This window comes from Nilaparvata lugens, chromosome 4, assembly GCF_014356525.2.
Source record: "Nilaparvata lugens isolate BPH chromosome 4, ASM1435652v1, whole genome shotgun sequence".
Lineage (NCBI taxonomy): Eukaryota > Metazoa > Arthropoda > Insecta > Hemiptera > Delphacidae > Nilaparvata > Nilaparvata lugens.
The window spans coordinates 23964044-23971814 of record NC_052507.1 but is presented as its reverse complement, the minus strand read 5'-3'; the positions used below and the strand labels follow the sequence as shown (position 1 = coordinate 23971814).

The 7771-nt window shown below is 31.9% G+C and overlaps 1 long non-coding RNA gene across 1 annotated transcript; it reads left to right on the top strand.

Moving 5' to 3' along the window:
- The first annotated feature begins 744 nt into the window (after positions 1 to 744).
- On the top strand, positions 745 to 4181 carry LOC120351121. The gene is made up of 3 exons (XR_005571178.1): positions 745 to 885; positions 1555 to 1743; positions 3326 to 4181. It is a non-coding gene; the product is annotated as an uncharacterized LOC120351121 (long non-coding RNA).
- Positions 4182 to 7771: the final 3590 nt, after the last annotated feature.

Genomic DNA, 7771 nt, shown 5'->3' with positions numbered 1-7771 from the left:
ATCGCTGATAAAATTATTTTCCAAGAAATTTCGCTCCAGATTCTTGGTCTCAAACTTCGAGGAACACAGCTCATTTAAGAATTCCCCAGTAAGATAAATTTCTTAAAATCCTGTTAAACATTGTTTCTCAAAAATTTTCAAGAATTGGAGAATCTATGGAACATGATAAAGCTTGCTCCGAAATGAGAAAAGATTTTATCAATTCTTTTATTTCCAGCATTTCACCCATAGAAAAAAATGAAAATGAAATTTCATATCCTTTTGCATAACAAGAGTTTTTTTTACAAAGAATATCTCTCTTAGAATTAAAGTGGCAGCAATTGTGTATAGGCGCTGCCAGTGTCATCAACCTTAGTTACATAAATTAAATACTATATACTTGCTATTTTAAAAACTTGAGCAAAGTATTATACGGCCATTGCGGTACGAGTGTATATTCATGTGCAAATAATATTGCAATATGTATGGAATCGGGGACTTAGCTATCAAACTGATCACAGCTCAGTGAAAAGTTGTCATTGTTTCATGATTATTTTCTCTGTGACATTGAGTTCAAAGTAACATCTCGAACAATAGTTGCATCTGTGGTATCATATTGGTGCATCATTTAGTTTGTCATTCCAACATAAAATGATATTATACGTAAATCTGCAAATAATATTACAGTCATAAGATAATAGCAAATCCTGTTATAAGCAGCATTAATAATTCTCAACTGGTTTGATGCGTTTACCTGTTTTGATATTTTTAGTATTTGGCTCTGGAACCTTTTGTTCCAGCAGCATTTTTAGTCTTTTGCCTATGTAGTCGCTTTAATTAAGAAGAGAGAGAGTATCAAATTGTAACCTCACAATGGAGATTTTTCTCCTATAACCGCTACTAAAGGTACGTCATAGATTTATAATATTATTAAGGAAAATATCTTCAAAGAAAGCTTCCATCAAAGTATTTATTGTAATGTAAGAAAATTAACGATATATGTTTTGTAGAAATTTAGAATGCCTATTAGTAGGAATTAAGATATTTGTTTGATTTAAACTATTTTTGAAGAGGAAGCTATTAACCTAAATTTCAATTACTGTTGTTTACACAGAGGTACACAGACTGTGTTGACTGATGTTTACAGTATATTATTCTATCAGTATTTTTTGGTTATAGATTTTATTTGTTCTTTGTTTCTAATGAAAGGCTTTCATGATTATTTAGGAAACATCTATCATGTAATTTATTCTTTTAAATTACACCATAAATGTGATTTATGTAAGAGAACTGACTAAACTAACAACAATACTCGAAATACCTTATTATGAAGTAATTCAATCAACTTGTGAATTATGTAGGCCTATTATGGAATACTATGTACTCATCGCTTTGTGTATAGGGCGTAACCCTTATTACAAATAAATTCTATTCTTTTATATCAAGAGATTGAAGTAGGTAATGCCTACTTATGTTTTAAAGTAATTGAGCTATATAACCTAAAGTAGGTTGTTTTTATTATGTAACTGAAGTTAAGTTAATTGGTTTTATCCTAGTTTATTTTTATTCTAACAGCGGTGTAAGTACGGGGATCAACGTACGAATCCATCATTTCATGGGTTCATGAACGTGTGTCTTTAAGCCGCTGAGACGCCTCTGAATCGATGGCCGTCCTAGAAGCTTGGGGTATGCTGTCTCCTGTCCATCTGGACGTGTAGAGCTCGATCACCGAGCCTAGATTCAATTTGAAGAAACAGCTATGAGGTAACAACTTTTTCCAAATTAAACGAACGTCCCAGGAACTCCGGATGTGACAAAATGGGTTTTAGTGACGACAGACTTTCAATCAAGTAAAACGTGCGGAATTAGACTTTTGTTAAATCATAATTTTGAGATATTATTGGGGATAGATAGATTATTAATTTTATTAATTTGGTTTGAGTAATAGATTTTCGGTTGTATCTTTACATTGAAAAGTGAGGCCATATTTTCTCTGTAAGGATCCAGCTGGGAATTTCAGTTTTCTTTAAATTTATAAATAATTATAATCTTCTAAACTACTAAAAGTTGAATGAGTACATGAATTTTTTAAATGTCCCTTATTGATTAAATTTAATGTTTTAAAATAATTCTCATCTTAAAGTTGTAAAGGATCAAATGAAGTTTCAAGGACCCTAACCTTTCCTAAATTTGTTTTGATGACATATCTTTTGATTAGTTTTTTTTAAGGTAGTATACCATGATGTGATACTTGAGGAATGTTTGTCCTTGCAGCGTTCATGATATAAAGATACTGAATAGTTATTATTGGGGGGGGGATCATTAATATTTGATAATGTTTTGATAGTGTTTTAAAGTTTCCATGTGTGTTCAAAATTTAATGTTCTAAGAATTTTATGAATTTTATGTGGGTCTTTTCTTAACATATTATGGTTATTTATGATTAACTTCTGAGACATATCGATGATAATTTTCAATAATTGCTCTTTTGAAATTAGAGTCCTTTAAGCTTTTATGATTCAACCTAAAACGTTTTAAAATGTAGAGCATACAGAGTAGGTTATTACCGAATTAAGTATATCAGAGATAACTTTCTAAATTTAGTAATTTTATTTTCGGTTTTCATGATTCTTCTTCTTGTTTTTATTTGTTGTGTATTGATTTCTTTGTTTTATTAACTTCTTTGTTTTATTAATTGTTGAATTTAACTGTAAGAGGTGACAATATAGTTGATACCTTCTCTCTATTTCGTTGTCTCTCTTGTCATTTCTGGTTTCCCGTTCTCTAGCACTAGGTATGTTTATCAAGCATCCCTTTTATTAAGTTATATTGTGTGTGCTTCTAAATTCTAAATTCAAAATTAACTTTCTAAATTCAAAGCACGGCACAATTCGCTGCGCAACTCTGCTCTTGGCTCTTTTTATTGACTTATTATGTTAATTTCAAATCAGTTTATTCATAAAATTGATAAACATTCTTATGGCTAATGAATGCTTGATCCCAGAAATGAGTATTGAAGTTTGGAGCAGCATACAAATTCTGAAGATAAACTAATTGAAGTTGAATATTATTTTTTTATTATTTTATTAATGTTATCAATATTAATATTTTCCCTGTCTGTGTTTCCATTTAGCTGTGATGCCCTAGCTCAAGGCATTATACTGGTGTAGGGACAATTTCATTTTTCGAGATTCTTATAGAAAATGACATGTTAGGGACAGTCAGAAATTTAGTGAAAGTTATGATGTGTCAATTGATTGATTTAGTTGAATTTATTTTGTTTGTTTGAGTTTTGATTTTGTGTTTAAACTAGTCCTTGCATCTTCTAATGAAAACCTAATTTCAGTGTTGCATCAAAGACCACCAAGTCTTGTGAATGGCGATTTTGCGTTTGATTGAGCTGATAGACGATGGCTGCAGTGTTGAGTCTTGATGTTGTCCGTGATGCTGATCTTCAATAGCGGGTCTGGTGAGCCAACATACTGTAAGGTTGGTGCCGAGACAAACTTTGTCTATCCTTTATTATATTGTTTGAGATGTTCATCTATCAAAATTTAGTTATCTGATTAGTACTGGAATTTCAGTTGTTTGATAATATTTCATTGTTAGGGTCAGTAATGTGCTATAAAAGTGTAGGGTGTATTTTGTGGTCTGGCGTTGTAAAGAGAGTTGTCAGACGTGATAGGGTTTGTTAACGTTTCCTTTAGGCTGTGGTAATTTTTTTTGAGCTAAGATAGGTAGATGTGAGAAATCTTATCTGTTGAAGTTGTAGTTTTGTTTGATGAATTAAGTATCTGGAGTGAGTGTCGCCAGTTGTAAGGGGCACTACTCAGATGAGGTCCATATGACAAATCAAGGTTAATAGCTGGGACTATCCTTGTTGTATTTGTGGAATGGAAGATAGAATTTTAGCAAAAGGTACTCAGAGTAGTATGAGCTAAAATTAGGTTTTATTCTGGTGACTGGTGTGGTTCCTTTCTGAAGATTTATGGGGGTCTGAAGAAAATAGATGGAATGCTAACCAAGATCGGGTTTTTTTTTGAAATTTTAGGGTAAGCCTCAGTTGAAAGGTTCGTTAGATTGATAGCTGGGAATGGCCACAATACACTGTCAAAATTTATTATCTAATTTCTTGGGATAAAATTTATCTAAATAATGTGGGTAGTGAAAATCTAAAGTTTTATTTATTAGGAAAAGAGGTTATATTATTAATAAGTCAATGTGAATTTAAAATAAGTATAATGAATGCGAGAAAATTGAGAAGAGTTTATAAAGTTTGAATTTGGATTTTATAATAATAAATATTATACTGCTATAGTTAATTTTGGTGATACAGACAGTGGAAAGTAATTTATTTCAATACAGAGAAATTGGGGAAATTAAAAATAAATAAATAATATTTGAATTGTATGGTGATAATTGATTATGAGAATTAATTTTACTTGGTCATAGGATAATTGATTATTTTTTGTTGCAGTATTGTGAGGATAAATTAGGGAGATTCAATAAATTATAGTGTTGGTTTAGTATCTTGTGACCTTGAATTTCTAGGAATCTTTTATGATGGGTAATAATAAAGTGAAGAATAATTGAATAAGAAAGACAGGATATAGAATCATGTCCTATATTAATTGCAGCAAAAGTTGATTAATATTACAAGGGAAAGAAACGGGAAATGTAGAAAAATAGGAAAAGTAGTTCTTTAATATAACATAAAAATGGAAAAATTATTAAATAAAACAAAAAATAGAAAATTGGAAACGGAAAAAAAATCTAGGTTACTTAATTTTTCACGACTTTGTGATGATAAAAAAAAAGGGAATATGTAACGGGAAATGGAACAGGTTTCAGTACTATAGAATATGGAACTATTTTTTTTATTAATCTTGGGAAAATGCTTATCTTGTTTGCTTAGCTTGTTTTGTCACCGGAATTCTTAAAATAATGGTTTGAGTTTCTGAAGGTTGTTCTTTGAGTGTGGTAGGCAGTATTAAATGTTGTTCAAATAATTTTTGTGGAGGTTAGTTAGATTCAGTTATGTACTAGTCGATAGTGGAAAATTTTCTTTATAATATGATTCAGTGTCTGTTATCATGATCATTGGCCTAGGCGTTTGTACTGTCATATTTCTTCATATGCTGGAGAAATGAGTTTAATTGAGTATACAAGGAGAAGATAGTAAGTAGTAATTTGATGTGTTGAGAGAAAATTGCAGTCTGTATTTTTTGAGTTGCCAAGGTCCATTAGTTGTTGTACTGTGGTTGTGCCAAGGTAATAGGGAGCACAAATAGTAGGTATACTGGTGTATGTATATTGTCCTCAAATGTTGCTGTCCCAAGTGAGTAATGAGTAACGGAAATTAAGTGGTAGTGATGTACTGAATAATTGTATCTCTGTTGGTGAAACAGTGAAGATCTTAGTCTTTTCCAAAAGGGAAAATTCAGAATTGTAGCGTAGGTGTTGCTGGGTAATTGTGGGACAATTCGCGATGTCCTTTATCTTCAGCTGTAACCGACGTTATTTTGTTGCACGAAATTGCAAGGAACGAGATAGAAAGTATAAATGGGTGATATGAGTTTTGTTGCTAAGTTGATACGTGTATCAAGGTCAACGTGTATCATGATACGTAAGCGGCTAACATCGTTGCATGTGAGTTAACTCTGTGTAGTTATTGGCTTCATGACATTGAAAAGCGGTTGCATACGTAGGTCAGGGTTGCTTTGACATGAGGCGGCCGTCAGCTGTTTCAGTGGTGAGATGCGTCAAATGTCAGTTGCTCGATTTTAACAACTTGTCGAGTTATGATGGTCTGGTCATATGATTGTGATAATTTGATAATTTTTTTTTAATTTGTTGTTTCTATTTAAAATTTTTTTTGTTGAGGTTAGCTATGGGATAATCTGATTATGAACTTAACAGCAGAGGATTGATTGGAGAGTCTCTTTAAATATTTTGGACGTTTTATTAATTTTGATTTTATTTTGTCACTGTTGATTGATGTCTATTACTGGTTGTTTAGCTTCATATGAGACAGGGCCCGTCTAGATGTGGAGTTTGGCAGCCGGTTTTGCACAATTTCTAGTTGACTTTACAAAATTTTTGGTGCCTTATTTTGCAAAATTTCACGAGTTTTCCACAAGGTTTTCTTAGATATCTTGATTATTCCAAATTAGTTGATTACCTTCATGCTGATTTGTCTTAACTTTTGTGAGATCGAAATTTGTTGCTAGTCCACTTGGTTATTTAAAAATGTTGAACTTGGTTATTTTGCTTGTTCCTCTTGATGTTTATGGCTAGTTCTTTGAAATTCATTAAAAATTTTGTTGCTTTCATATGTTTGTAGTTCGAGTTTGATTAGTTTGAGATTCATTATTAGTATTTTATTTGAAATTTTGAGGTTGATAATTTCTTTTTGTCGTTATTGGTCTTATACAGGGTGTTACCGATAGCATTGTCATGTTGTTTTCTGCCAAATTTTTTTTACGACTCAACCCGGTGTTCCACACTCAAGAAGGGGGAGTATTGTAGCAATATTTATTGTTACAATTGTGAGCGATGAGAATTATGCAAATTAGCCTGAGAAGTTAGCCTGTTATAAAAATGGATTGTGCAGTTCTGCTTTTCTGTGTTGTGTTGTGTTGACTCTGTAAGTGTGTGCGTAGAAGCTAGGATCCTAGGAATAACATCAATTTTCCTGGAGCAACAGTTTAGTTCATAAACCTTGCTTTTGCATTGTGTAGTGTCGACTCTATAGGTGTGTGTGTAGAAGTTGTGGGAAGATCAACGATTTTCCTAGAATATAAGTCTGGTTCACAACCTTATAAGGCAAGGAATTTATAGCTGCCTAGGAAAAATAGCTGTCACTTGGTGGGAGAATGTATCTTAAATTGTAGTTGTAACGTCTCTTTCTATTGGTGGAAATTTTTCTAGAGAATAGTAACTGCCAATCACAGTTGGTGTTGGTTAGGTCTATTTAGTATGGACGATCTCACAGCTGTCCACCTCAAGACGAGAAAAGCGAAGTGGCTTCACTCAGCGTCTGTCCACCGACATAAGCAGTACTAAATAATGTAATCTGTTCAGAACTTGGTGTTAATCATGGCTGCCATGCCAGCTTTAGGCTTTTTTTTAGTATTTGGCTCTGGAACCTTTTGTTCCAGCAGCATTTTTAGTCTTTTGCCTATGTAGTCGCTTTAATTAAGAAGAGAGAGAGTATCAAATTGTAACCTCACAATGGAGATTTTTCTCCTATAACCGCTACTAAAGGTACGTCATAGATTTATAATATTATTAAGGAAAATATCTTCAAAGAAAGCTTCCATCAAAGTATTTATTGTAATGTAAGAAAATTAACGATATATGTTTTGTAGAAATTTAGAATACCTATTAGTAGGAATTAAGATATTTGTTTGATTTAAACTATTTTTGAAGAGGAAGCTATTAACCTAAATTTCAATTACTGTTGTTTACACAGAGGTACACAGACTGTGTTGACTGATGTTTACAGTATATTATTCTATCAGTAATTTTGGTTATAGATTTTATTTGTTCTTTGTTTATAATGAAAGGCTTTCATGATTATTTAGGAAACATCTATCATGTAATTTATTCTTTTAAATTACACCATAAATGTGATTTATGTAAGAGAACTGACTAAACTAACAACAATACTCGAAATACCTTATTATGAAGTAATTCAATCAACTTGTGAATTATGTAGGCCTATTATGGAATACTATGTACTCATCGCTTTGTGTATAGGGCGTAACCCTTATTACAAATAAATTCTATT